Source organism: Sus scrofa, chromosome 6 (assembly GCF_000003025.6).
Source record: "Sus scrofa isolate TJ Tabasco breed Duroc chromosome 6, Sscrofa11.1, whole genome shotgun sequence".
Classification (NCBI taxonomy): domain Eukaryota; kingdom Metazoa; phylum Chordata; class Mammalia; order Artiodactyla; family Suidae; genus Sus; species Sus scrofa.
Window position 1 is genome coordinate 168,146,505 of NC_010448.4, and position 15,172 is coordinate 168,161,676.

At 40.7% G+C, this 15,172-nt stretch overlaps 1 pseudogene; it reads left to right on the forward strand.

Annotated features, from left to right (window-relative positions):
- Nucleotides 11,397–12,342, forward strand: LOC100524204 (annotated as a pseudogene).

The following is a 15,172-nucleotide window of genomic DNA, read 5'->3' on the forward strand; positions in this document are numbered from 1 at the left end:
ATGACATCCATATGGTCACTGAAGTCATTGGACCCTCCCTCCAAGGGTAAGGGAGATATCTAGAAAAAACCACTTTTGCATTTAGTTTGGTCACTGGAAAAATTAGGAAAGGACTCAGAAAGAAATACGTCCAAGGCTTAAGGATGTCATTGATCCTCTGTGGCTTTGGAAACATCAACTCACTTCTCTGAAATTTAATTTCTAAATCTGTAAAATGTGTTTCATGATATGCCTTGTGCCTAAATGAGAACTATTTTCATTGATAGATTTCCACATGACAGCCACTGTCTGAGTGCTTTATATGTACTTTAATTCCTATAATAATTCCAGAGGTAGGTATTATTATCCTCTTCATATAGATAAAGAAATAGACGCACAAGATTCCACCCAGCTAGAAAGCAGTACACCCGATATTTGAGCTCAGGTAGCATAACTCCAGAGCCCAGGTTCTTACCTGTTTGTTATATCATGCCATATCTCAATTAGTCAGCCAAGATTTTTGAGGCTCAGCTGAGATAATGGATGGGATAGTACTGATGAAAATTCAAACACTTAGAATTATTCTTCTAAGTCACAACTATCAGGTCAGATCCATGAAGTCAGAGCTCTGTTGGATACTTTAGATCTTCCTTAACCAGTATTTCATCGCCTAGCAAATAGCACATGGAGAGGGGTATTAGCTCCTTAATAAATGCTTGCTGAGTGATTTTCCTAGTCTCCCCCACCATATTCCTGCTCTGCAATATCCCCAGTTCTTCTTTCAACTCTTCTTCACTTTCGGGGGTCCCTCTCTTATTTCCATGGTACCTACCCCATTGTGGCTTTCAGCAATCTAGACTTTTACTTACAAAAGTGTCCTGGTTTCCACAGTTGACTTACCCTTCAATTTCCTCTGCCACAAGAGAAAACAGAGGGACAGTGGCAAGCCCTGGATTTTAGTCTTAACTTAATTTGTTGAGCTCTTGGAAAAACGACCTAATCTTTCTGAAACGCAGGCCCCCTACCTGTCAAATGGAAATTATGATTATATCAGAGTCTGGCTACACCATAAAATTATTTTTAAGTTCAAATGCGAACAGGCCTTAAGTAATTATATAAATTATTATTAGATCTTCTTCTATTTTTTGTTTGGGTTTTCTGTTTTTTTCTGATAGAAATCTGCATGAGATGTTTGTATGTTTTGGAGATCAATCCCCTGTTGGTTGCTTTGTTTGCAAAGTTTTTTCTTCCATTCTGTGGGTTGTCTTTTTCTTTTATGGTTTCCTTTGCTGTGCAGAGGCTTTTACGTTTAATTAGGTCCCATTTGATTATTTTTGTTTTTATTTTCATTATTCTAGGAGGTGGATCCAAAACGATATTGCAGTGATTTACGTCAAAGAGTGTTCTATCTATGTTTTCCTCTAGGAGTTTTATAGTATCCAGCTTTATGTTTAGGTCTTTAGTCAATTTTGAGTTTATTTTTGTGTATGGTGTTACAGAATGTTCTAATTTCATTTTTTACATGTGGTCATCCAGTTTCCCAGCACCACTTGTTGAAGAGACTTTTTCCCATTGTATATTCTTGCCTTCTTTGTCATGGTTTAGTTGACCATAGGTGCATGGATTTATCTCTGAGCTTTTTATCCTGTTCCACTGATCTACATTTCTGTGTTTTTTTTTTTTTTTTTTTGGTGCCAGTGCCACACTGTTTTGATGACTGTAGCTTTGTAGTATAGCCTGAAGTCTGGGAGCCTGATTCCTCTATTTCCATTTTTCTTTTTTAAGATTGCTTTGGCTATTTGAGGGCTTTTGTGTTTCCATACAAATTTTAAAATTCAGACAGGTGGCCAAAAAGCACATGAAAACATGCTCAACATCTCTAATTATTAGAGAAGTGTAAATCAAAACTACAGTGAGGTATCACCTCTTATTGGTGACAATGGCCATCATCAAAAAGTCTACAAAAAATAAATGCTTAAATGCTGGAAGGGTGTGGAGAAAAGGAAACCCTCCTATGCTATTGATGGAATGTAGGAAAATAACCACTAAGGAAAATAATATGGAGATTCCTCTAAGGAAAATGATATGGAGATTTCTCAAAAACTAAAAATAGAACTACCATATGATCCAGCAATCGCACTCCTAGGCATATATTTAGATAAAACCATAATCCAAAAATATACATGCACCCTAATTTTCATTGTAGCTCTATTTACAATAGCCAAAACATGGAAACAACCTAAATGTCCTTTGACAGAAGATTGGATAAAGAAGATATGGTACATATACACAATGGAATACTACTCAGTCATAAAGAAGCATGAAATAATGCCAATTGAAGCAATATGGATGGACCTAAAGATGATCATATTTAGTGAAGTAAACCAGTCAGAGAAAGACAAATATCATATGATAGCACTTATATGTGGAATCTAATAAAAATTATACAAAATAACTTGTTTATAGGACAGAAACAGATGCAAAGATTTCAAAGTCAAATTTAGCATTACCAAAAGGGAAACTGAGGTGGGGGATAAATTGGAAGGATGATGTTGGCACATGCACACTACCTATATATAGGGTAGATAACTAACAGGGACCTACTGTATAGCACAGGGAGGTTTATTCAATGTTCTGTAATAATCTATATGGGGAAAATAATAGATATATGTGTATGTATAACTGATTCACTTTGCTATAAAGCTAAAGCTAATACAACATTATAAATCAACTATACCCCAATAAAATTTAAAAAATCATTAGATAGTCATTGCCTTCAAAGCCAGATGTCTTAGAAAATATTCATTAAGTTATTAACACTAGTCTGTACTTATCAATTACAAATGTTAAGATCAGGCTTATTATGAGGTCAAGATATATGGGTCAGATACTCATGATGGTAATTTAATGCTTACAAAGAGAGCCATAACTTCAACACACACACACACACACACACACACACACACACACACACACACACACACACAATCACATCAGCTGTCACATTAACCAGGACCTAAACTAGTGCAATCAAAGTAAATCAAATTTCCATCCACTCTGGATTCAGACAAATATTAAATTACAAAAGGCCACACACGACGAGTCTTTTAAATTCTCTACCTACATGTCTCTCTTACCAAAATATTACAATTGCTCTTTGCTGCTTGGAAACAAGTTTTATTTGTAAACTAAGAATCATCTGAATATTAAGAAAACCCTGAAGACTACTTAATGCTAAGAGGGCTCTTTTCTCATTAGCAACTTTCTCCAGAAAATAATTTAGGGGAATTTCCAGTCTAGAGAATTCTTAACAATCCCCAAGCATTAAAGGAATTTGACGTTTAAGAGTGACGTGGATGGTAATGTGAGAAGGGAAGAGTCTACAGTCCCAGGGATTCCTGACTGAAGGCCACAGCCTCTAAGGAGAGAAGCCTGGGGGAAAAGGAGAAAAAAATGGAATTGTCAGTAAGACATTCTGATTGTATTTCCTGGGGGACTTGTTAGGAAAGTGCTCTGGGACCATTTGAGGGGCATTGAAGTTCAGATGCTAAAATAAATGGGCCTTCCTTCCTAGAGCTCTCAGAGCAGGCCCACCCAACTTCCCCACCTCCCAACACAGTCCCTTGCATAGGCTACCATACATGGAGGGCCCTCTCCTCCTTCTTGCCTGCCTCCTTACTTGTTCATTAGGACCTCGCATGGGTCTCTTCTGAGAAAGTCTTCTAACTACTTTCAGCCCAGATGAAAGTTTCTTTCTACTCCTGGAACTCTCAGCACCACCAGCTAAGCACTCAACTCCAACCTCAGAAACACATAGGCTGAAAGAGATCTTAAAGGACCCAACCCTCATCTTGTCCCCTTGAGTCCCTTTGACAATAAAATCTGTTAACATGCATTCAGATATGGTTGTGTAAAGCTATTTCAAGTGCATTTGGCTAGGAATATAATTTAATCATCTTTCTAAAATTGGTGTAAGATCTGTTTACTAAAACCTGTAAGACTTTAATGAAAGTAATTGAAGAAGACACAAAAAATAGAAAAAATTCCATATTCATGAATCAGAAGAATTTATATTGTTAAAATATCCATACTACCCAAAACCATATGTAGGTTGAATGCAATCTCCATCAAAATTCCAAAGGGATTTTTCACAATAATAGGAAAAAAATACTAAAATTTTTATAGAACCACTAAATCCCTGAATAGGAAAACAATCCTGAGAAGAAAAACAAAGATCATGATATAAAACTATACTACAAAGCTATAGTAATAAAAACAATATGGTACTAGCATAAAAATAGATACATAGACCAATGGAACAGAATCAAGACACCAGAAATAAACCCTTGCATATATGGTCAACTAATATTTGACAAGGGAGCCAAGAAATACTTAAAGGGGAAGAATTGTCTCTTCAAAACATAATACTGTAAACCCTGGATAATCACATGCAAAAGAATGAAAGTGAAACCCTATTTTACATTAGTGACAAAATTAACCTGAAATACACTAAAGGCAAATTTTTTACCACTATAATATTATTTATATATATTTATAATACATATAATTTACATATAAATTATATATAATATATAATTACACATATATAATTCATATGATTATATGTTTATTATATATAATTACATATATAAATTATAATTTATACAATATAATTTATATAAGTATTATTTATATATATTTATAATATATTTATCACCTTTATGAAACCATAAAAATCCTAGAAGAAAACATAAGAGGTAAGCTCCTTGATATTGGTCTTGACAATGGTTTTTTTTAAAATCTGTCACCAAAAGCACACGCAACAAAAGGAAAAATAAACAAGTGGGACTATAATCAAACTAAAAATCTCCTTTACAGCAAAGGAAACAACAAAATGAAAAGGCAACCTGCAAAATGGGAGAAAACATTTGGAAATCATGTATCTTGTAAGGGGTTACTATCCAAAATATAAATGTAAATTTGCAACTTAATAGCAAAAAAAAAAAAGCAAAAAACAAAAAAAACCCCAAAACAAAGAGTCCAATTTTAAAATGAGCAGAGGAACTGAATATACATTTTTCCAGTGAGGATATACAAATAACAAACGAGTGCCTGAAAGATACTTAACTTTACTAATTAACAGAGAAATGAAAGTCAAACCAGGTGAGATGTCACCTCACAACTGTTAGAATGGCTGTTATCAAAAAGACAAGAAATAGCAAGTGCTGGCAAGGTTGTGGGAAAAAAGGGAGCCCTTGTGTATTGTTAATGGGAATATAAATTGGTACCACCCACTATGGAAAACTATATGGAGGAGCCTAAAAATGTTTTTAGAAACTACATATGATCTAGCAATTCAACTTCTGGGTATATATCCAAAGGAAATGGAATTAGGGACTTAAAGAGGTCTCTTCATTACCATGTTCACTGCAGCATTATTCATAATAGCCAAGACACAGGAATAACATAAATGCCCACCAGTAGATGGATGGATAAAGAAGTTATGTATATACAGTGAGAGAAAGGAATGCAAGGATACTAGCATCCTATACACAATGGAACATTATTCAGCCATAAAAAAGAAGGAAATCTTGCCATCTACAACAGCATGGATAGACTTTGAGGGAATATACTAAATGAAGTAAGTCAGACAGAGAACGACAAATACTGTATAATCTCACGTATATGTGAAATCTGAAAAAGTGGAACTCGTAGAAACAGAGGATAGAATGGTGGTTGCTAGGGTCTGGTGGTCACAAGAAGAGGAGAGAGGTTCGTCAAAAGGTACAGTTCTGATCATAAAACACATAAGTTCTGGGGATGCAATCCACAGCCTGGCAATTGCAGTTAACACCTGCAAGCTGCTGAAAGAGTGGATCTTAAATGTTTTACACACACACACACACACGTAATTATGGGAGTTGACAGAGGTAATAACTAATCTGCACAATTACCTGTACGATTACTGCTTCATTTTACTGCTGAGGAAACTAGGGTATAGGGAGGCTGGTATCTTGTCTTATACTATACCATTAGTAAGTGGCAGAACCAGGACTTGATCTCACATCTTCTAACAGTTCAGAGCTTTGCTCTTACATGGAATAATTATCATTTGTTCCATCCTGAGCCAGGTTACATGAAGGCTCTCACGGTTGTTTGGGGGGCATGTGCCTTTCTCTGCAGGGAGTCACAGTCTTTTGGGGCCCCAAGATGCCAGGACACAAGGCAGGCCAGTACCCAGGAAGGCATGATGGAAGGGTGGAACAAGGTTCTGGGGACTGAGAGTAGAGCAGAGCCTTCCCCTTCATTCCCTTCCTCCTAAAACCCCTAGTTCCTTATGGTCCATGGAAACCTTCGCTGACCTGCCTGCCCAGGCCTCCTCCCTTGCACTTCTCAATCCATGCACTTGTTCTAGTTGCTGTTCAACATCTGGGAAGTGAGATATGTGCTTGGAACTTGGGAGGCTGCTGTGGGACCTGGAGACTCCCCCACGATGGAGGCTTATTAGGAAGCTGCCTGATTTGCCCTCCCTGAGGATCAGGAGTGGAAAGCTAAAAGAAGACCCAGCAGGCCCCTGCTCATCCCTCACTGGGCCCAGCACTAGGTAAGGAGGGGATGCAGAAGCAGGGGCCTCAACCATGATGTCCCAGCCTCTCCAGCCCTGCCTGATGCTCCCCACTTGTCCCCACCTGTCTTACTGGACACCTGCCTGCCTCCTCTTCTTTCTATGAGGCCCTCCAGCAGAGCATCTGCTCTGCTCCCTGACCTGTATTTTTCTGTTCACTGATATCTCTCTGTACAGTGATCTATTTATCTCTTTGTCTTTTTCTTACCCTCTCTGTCTTTTGAGTGAGCTCCTCAGCTGATGGGGAGAAAAGTGGAAATGAAGGCTCTTGCTATGGACCTGAGGTATTTGGCTCTCCTCTGTAGCCCGTAGAGGATACAGGACCAGATACTGGTAAGGACAGATAAAGGTAGGGATGCAAAGTTATGGAAGTTGGAAGCTGAATAAAGACATTAGAAATGCCAGAGTTCCTGTAATGGCTCAGTGGTTAACGAATCTGACTAGGAACCATGAGGTTGCGGCTTTGATCCCTGGCCTTGCTTAATGGGTTAAGGCTCTGGTGTTGCCATGAGCTGTGGTGTGGGTCGCAGACGCGGCTTGGATCCTGTGTTTCTGTGGCTCTAGTGTAGGCCAGTGGCTACAGCCCAAGAAAAGGCAAAAAGACCAAAAAAAGAAAAAAAGAAAAGAAATGGGAAGAGCTGTGATACTCTCATTTGGGAAGGGGAGTGATGTAACTGCTTCCAAATGGGATGCTGGAACCCTAGCATTCCTCTCTAGAACAGCCTAAGGCCAGGCCCTGGGATGGATAGAAAGGAGGCCCGTAGTGGGCTTGGAGCTTCCTGTTCACCTGTTGTGGTCCTTCTATCCCTTTCCTCTCTGTGCTTTCCTCTTTTCCTCAATTCTCTACCGTATTCTGGCTACCAAGTATATAGCAAGGACTAGGAGAGGGATGCTTACTGATAGACTTACTGAGAGACTGCTGCAGTCGTCTGGACATCAGGTATCAGGAGAACACAGAGGGATAGAAAAGTCTTCAACTCTTCTAGGAAGAGTGGACCAGGGCCCTCTCCGCCCCCCAGCAGGACTGGTCACAGTGACATTTTGTTTGATCCTCTTGCGGGGTCAGCAAGTTCACTACCAAGTCAGTTGATCTTATCTGTGGGTTTCCCTCACTAATGTAAATTGCTGGGACTTGACTCCCTAGTGTAATTTTTGGTACCACACGGAACAAATCTCGTCTCTTCTTCATGAAAGCCTTTCAGAGAGTTGGCCCTCAACTTTCAGAATGCCCCTCACCTTTCGTTCTGCGTGGCAAACATCCCCATTTGCCCCAACTCTTCCTCATATGTTGTTTCCATATCCTTCTTCACAGCCTCTTTTAAACTACCTACGTCCTCTTAAAATATGGCCCCAGAAATGGGAGGGGTGCCCCATGTGTGGTCTGGCTACTGCAGGTGTAATTCCATGACACCTCTGTGATCTATCAGCATCATTTCTTGGTGACATCCCTCACAGTGACTTGTTAGAAGTTTCCTTGCACTGATCCACTTGCAGAGTTCATGTATTTCCCAGTGAACTGCTGCTCCAGCTGACCTTGCTATGGTTGGCTTTTTGAGCACAAGGAAGGGACAGGGAGTTTTACATCTGTGATACATGAATTTCTTTTTGTTGGCATCAGCTTTTGTTCTATCCAGTTGAGACTTGAAATTTGATTTTCAACCACTATATCATATCTTCTTCCCCGCCCTCTACATGAGATGTGAAGAAAGAATACATGAGACTGGCTGGTCAGTGGGGATGTGATCTTGAAGTTTCTGGTAGTTATGGTTATCCTGTATCATCTTATTCTTACCTCCTCCCTTTCATTTCTACTCTTGTGGAAGCCACCTCTCATGACTTGAGTTCTTGGTCCCGTTACTGTCTGCTTCCTCAGAGACCATACAATTACTTCTCTCTCCCTCTCTTTGGGTTTCCTCCCTCCAGCCCCAGTGTAAAATGCATGCGGAACCCTCTTCTACCTTAAGAAAATGAAGAAATGAGAGAAAATGCTGCCTCAGCCTTATGTCCCAGCCGTAGATATCACTCATCTCACTCTCCTTAGAGTCCAGTTTACTTCTCACAACCAGCTGATATCTGATTTCTGCCTTCATGACTCCGTAAAAATTTCCCACACCCAAGCCACTAACAACCTCCATGTCATGACATTTTTTGAACAGTTTTATTTCCTCTTGCTCTTTCTATAGAATTTGGCACCATATGCACTCTTGAAGATGCTAGATTCCTGGATTTATGGTGTCAAGCTCCCCTGCCCCCTGGACACTCTTGTTCAAGTTCTATCTCTTCTTCTGCTGATCTTGCCAGTGTTATTCCTCCCAGGTTACATCTTTGGAGCCTCTGTACCCTCTCTGAACTATTCCTGAGTGTTCTCATACATTCCGTGCCTAATTACCTTCCAAATTTTAATCTTCCACTTAGATCTCTTTCCTGAGCTCCAAGCCTCTCTAACTCTCTGATGGTCAGATTTTCAAGGATACCCCATATTTCAAACTCTGTATCAGACAATCCTTATCCTCTGGCTGTTTCCTGCCCCACTCCATCACTCCTCCTTTCACCTCCACCTAGGTTCTGTCTTACAAGTAATGGTATTACTGTCCATCCAGGTTCTCAAGTCTGAAACTTCAGGTTCATCCTTTCTCGTCCTCATCTTCTGTGCCAAGGTACCAAGTCCTATTATTATTATTATTATTTGTCTTTTTAGGGCCACAGCTGTGGCATATGGAGGTTCCCAGGCTAGGGGTTGAATCAAAGCTGTAGCTGCTGGCCTATACCACAGCCCCAGCAACTTGGGATCCAAGCCGCATCTGCGACCTACACCACAGCGCAGAGCAATGCTGGATCCTTAACCTACTGATTGAGGCCTGGGATCGAACCAGTGTCCCCCTGTATACTAGTCGTGTTCATTACCACTGAGCCACGACAGAAACTCCTACCCTATTGATTCAATTTCTACACTTCTCTTTAATCTCTCGTCTCTTCTTTGTTGTCTGGAGTGTTACGCTTCTGCCTTTTTCCATACCTCCCAGCTGGTCTTTCTCCAATGCCTTCTCTTAACTTCCACCCAGATAGTGATAGTTCTAAAAGCTACACCTCAGTGAATTACTTCTTTGCTTAAAACTCATCTGAGACTTGCCATGCTCCTCATCAAAGTCTACGATGCCCTTTCTCCAGCCTGCCTTCAGACTTTATCACTTGTGTTCCCTGGTTGCACAAAGCTCTGAGTTAGGATCCTTTGCACGTGATACCCCATCTGCTTGCAACACTCTTCCTTGAGTTCTTTGCTTAGTTAATTCCTGTTCATCTTTTAATGTTTAATATCATGTGTCCCCTTCTTGGAGAGGTCTAGCTCCCAAAAGCTAGCGCAGTAGCTCCTTTAATGGGTTCCCATGGCTCCTGGTATTTACTCTTGTCACAGCACTTATCACTTGAGTACCATCCTTTGTTTATCTGCCTCCTTCCTTGGAATGCTCTTTGACGGCATAGATTTTTATTTCTGTAACTCTGGTGCTTCGCACAGAGCTTTAACTGCCAGCACATATTTCCATCATTGTGCTAATTAGGATGTCATCGTGTCTCTATTCTATTTACCCAACCAGACCGTAGACTTCTTGAGGATTAGGACTACACCGTGTTTGTCCTTGTCTCTTTCAGTGTTTTACCACTTGATGAATGACACCATGACGGAAAGAATTTGATGGGGATGAACATTGTTGAGCTTCCACCCTGTGCTAGTATCAATGCCAGGTGCTCCACACACACTATATATTACTTCTCACAAGAACCATTCCTGGAAGATACAATGCAGATTTTAGAGAAAGAAATGAGGCTCAAGGAGATTAAATTACTTGAACAGGGTCATAGTTGAAATACCAAGACTTTCAGTCTTCTAAGTCCCATGCTTCTCCACTAGAACACATCACCTCCTCTGACACCACAAACAAGGAATGAGCCCTAACTTTTAGATATGAACTAAACTCTGGAGCTCCCTGCCTGTCATAAATCTCAGCTCTAGCAGACAATGAGACCCCGAAGTATGTGTTACCACTGATAGGATTATTTCCACTAAGCTAGAGGGACTCAGAGACATCAAATCTGCCTTTAAGCAAGAAAGACAGCTGTTATTCTGACTTGATTATTGTTTTAGGGTTGAGCAGAAGTCTCTACTTTTCAGTTGTGAGTAGGGCCAGGAACAGGCAGAGTGGTAACAACTCCATCTAAAATAAAACCAGATGTGAGAAAACTTCCAGAGACCCCAAAGAGTCAAGAAACACAGATCCGGCTAAAATTTTCTTAAAATGTGTAATGTTATATATATATATCTTGCCCATATTTCTGACTTGCCCTGTCTGTATGTCTATAGTGATGAGAAGTTTAGAGCACCAAAGGAAAGGGTTTTGAGTGATTATTTTTAGGAGGAGGGAGGGAAAGTTTTAATCTTCAACATCACACTCGGGGGCCAGGACCAGAGGAGAAGAACCTCAAGAAATGCACCATGTGACAGTAGCTTCTAAAGGGCAAGAAGGTAGGTAGCCTTGCTGGGGCTGCTAGAAGGAACAGAGTGAGACCCTGGAGGTCTCAATGAAAGATCAATCTTAAGAAACAGAAAATTCCAAAAATTTTCCCTCCCCTCCCCTAATTTAGCCTCATCCTAGGTAGACCTCAATCTCCAACCGATATTAATCTCAAGTAGTATTCAGATAACCACTGACCTTGCCAGCAACCGAGTGAGCATGGTACTTGAATATGCATCCTAATCTGCCACTCGTAGGTCAATTTTGCTTTCTGTAGCTGGAGAATGCAAGACTTCCCCTGGGAGAACCAGAGCTCCGTGTCCGAGTTCATCCTTCTGGGATTCTCCAGCGATTCCCAAATTAATGCAATCCTCTTCAACATCTTCCTCTTCCTCTACCTCTCTACACTTGTGGGCAATGGACTCATTGTCACCTTGATCCACCTGGACTCCCGCCTCCACACACCCATGTACTTCTTCCTCAGGTCCTCTCCACGCTGGACATGAGCTATGTCACCACCACTGTGCCCCAGATGTTGGTGCATCTGGTCTGCCAGAAGAAAACAATCTCCTATGCTGGGTGTGTGGCCCAGATGTACATCTTCCTGGTGTTGGGCATCACAGAGGGCTGGCTGTTCTCTGCCATGGCCTATGACAGGTATGTGGCCATCTGCTACCCACTCAGGTACAAGGTTATCATGACCCCATGGCTGTGTGGGGCAATGGTGCCTTTTGTGGACTATGGGGTATCAGCTGTTCCTTAGTCTACACTGTTTTCACTATGCGCCTGCCCTTCTGTGGCCCCAGTGAAATCAACCACTTCTTCTGTGAGGTCCCTGCTGTCCTGAAGCTGGCCTGTGCAGACACATCCCTCAATGACCGAGTGGATTTCATCCTGGGCTTCATCCTCCTCCTGATACCCCTTTCCTTCATTCTGGCCTCTTATTTCCGCATCTTTGCCACCATATTGAGAATTCGCTCAGCTCAGGGTCGACTCAAGGCCTTCTCCACCTGTGCTTCCCACATCACTGTGGTCACCATGTTCTGTGGACCTGCCATGTTCATGTACATGAACCCTGGGGCCAATGCCTCCCCAGAGCGGGATAAGAAACTGGCCTTGTTCTACAATGTCATCTCTGCCTTTCTCAACCCCATCATCTACAGCCTTAGAAACAAAGATGTAAAGAGGGCTTTTCTCAAGTTAACAGGCTGGGGCAGCACCCCTGAGTGAGGCTACTGGAGCACAGAAGGCCACGGCCAGACCTGTGGTCCTTCCACCCCATTCCCTCTTGTCACCCTATGGACAAGTAAGAATCACTGACTCATAGTTAGGGGAGATAACATGTGAAAGTAGGTACCTCGGTGGGACGTGACTGTGGCTCCAGCAGGTGGGCTATCGTCAAACATCAAGAGACCCAACTGTGGACAGAGTGACAAGGAAGGATCTGTGTCTAATTCATTTCTGTTTCCCCAGGGCCTAGCAAAGGGTCTGGCACAAGCAAGGGGTATTAATATTTGCTGTTTGAGTAACTGAGACATAAGGATTGGACCTATTAAATCAACTCTAGTGGGCGGGACAAGATGACTCTGGGATCTAGATGAGTGACTTTATCTCAATCAAGAGCACGAACATATCTGAAGAAACATAGTCTCGGGATAAAGGAAAACTGACCTTTGGAATGGGATTCAGGGGCTGGTCATTGTCCATCCAGCACTTCCATGGAAGTGTGCTTTCCAGGGCACATGGAGAGCCCCTCTCTGGCGAAGAGACATTTTGAGGGTCTCTCAGTACCTGGGTCAGAGCTCATACTTTGCAGAAAACCATCACCCGTAGGATTGTTTTGAGAAGTTCATGTAGGTAATGTTCTCAAAACATGCTGGATATAGTGCGTGCTTTGTATAAATATCGCCATTCTTCTTGTTATGTTTGACTGCTTTTTCCTAACACTGTAATCACCAAGCAGACAATTGAGACCATTCGGCTTAGAAAGAAAAATTTCCAGAACTGAAGAGCCTGAAACTTTCTAAACCCCCTAATCCAAGAATGAACACAGGCCCACACAAAGGCGAGTCACCTGGAATCTCAGTTCTCTATAGAAAGAATGAGAATGAGAAGGACACTGACTTCTCAATGCCAAAAAAAAAAAAAAAGAAAGGACGAAGGCTGCTGGACAAAGAAGCAGTGTCTGCAACATTCTCAGGGAAAATCCATACCAGCCAAACTGCAGAAATGGAGGGAGATAAAAAGTTCACTTCCCACGTTCCCTTTCCTACCAGAAAACGCAAGAGAGAGAAAGCACAAGTTAAGACAGGAAAACAAATATAGAAGCTAAAGAGACAGGGGACAGGTATAGGACAGACCTAAGTTACAGAAGGAGAATTATAAGATGGATAAAATGGCAAAGAATTTAAGAAGAAATAGGAGAAAGAGGGAAAATTAGGCATATAGAAAAAGATAAGGTGATAATTAACTCAAGGAAAATCCAAAAGCTGTACCATGAATAATTTTTTTATAGTATTATTATTTATTTATTTATTATTATCCATCTAGGTCTAAAGTGATTGGTATTTTAACAACTATGATGATCTAGACCCTGATTGCTGGCTTATCTAAAATCATGATACAACTATTTGGAAGGATGATGAAAAAGGAATCGGATGGGGGTGTATGTTAAACCTTCATCTATCATAAAAGGAATGAAATTAGGACTCAAAGGCACTCATATGTGGAATGTAACAAACTGATAAACAATAAAAAATAAACAAAACCAACATGTAGATATGGAGAACAGAATAGTGGTTGCCAGATTTTGTGGGTGAGCTGCAGTGGAGGGGGAAGAAATGGGTGAAAGAGATCAGTTGTATGGCGAAATCAAATTTTTGGTAGTGAATGTGTTATAGGGTAAACAGAAGTAAAAATATAATGTTGTACAGCTGGCATAACCACTATGGAGAACAGTATGGAGGTACCTTAGAAAATTATACATAGAACTACCATATGACCCAGCAATCCCACTCTTGGGCATATATCCAGACAAAACTCACCTTAAAAAAGACACATGCACCTGCATGTTCATTGCAGCACTATTCACAATCGCCAAGACGTAGAATCAACCCAAATGTCCAATGACAGACGATTGGATTAGGAAGATGTGGTATATATACACAATGGAATACTGCTCGGCCATAAAAAGAACAAAATAATGTCATTTGCAGCAACATGGATGGAACTAGAGACTCTCATCCTGAGTCAAGTAAACCAGAAAGAGAAAGAGAAAGACAATATGATATCACTTGTACCTGGAATCTAATATATGGCACAAAGGAACATTTCCACAGAAAAAAAATCATGGACTTGGAGAACAGACTTGTGGTTGCGGAGGGGGAAGGGGAGGGAGTGGGAGGGACTGGGAGCTTGGGGTAAATAGATGCAGAATGTTGTCTCTGGGATGGATTAGCAATGGGATCCTGCTGTGTAGCACTGGGAACTCTGTCTAGTCACTTATGATGAAACACTTAATGTGAGAAAAAAGAATGTATACATGTATGTGTAACTGGGTGACCATGCTGTACAGTAGAAAAAATATATAAAGAAATTTAAAAAAAAAAAAAAAGGAAAAAAGTATATAACTTTATAAATCAGTGTAACTTCAATAAAATAAATTTTTAAACTACTTTTTTTACTGTTATATAATTAAAATACATTTGTCTCTTTTCATGCATCTTTTATATCATTGTCTTTGTCATTACCAGGGCCACTTTTTCGACTTCTCTAACGGTTTTCCAGAGTACACCACTTTCATTACAGCACCTTCCAAATCCATGTATGATGTATGAGGAAGACACTGGAGATTTTATCCCAAGTCACAAAGAGTACAATGTAACATTTGGTTCTGCTCACATTGGCCCCATTAATGACACACATGATGTCTGCAACTTAACCACCTACTCTCTTCTTCCACTCTTTTTCGTGCTTAACATGTATTATTGTGATATGTGTATACAGAAGAGTGTATACTACATGTAGGTAATATTTAAAGAACTATAATGAAATGAAGATC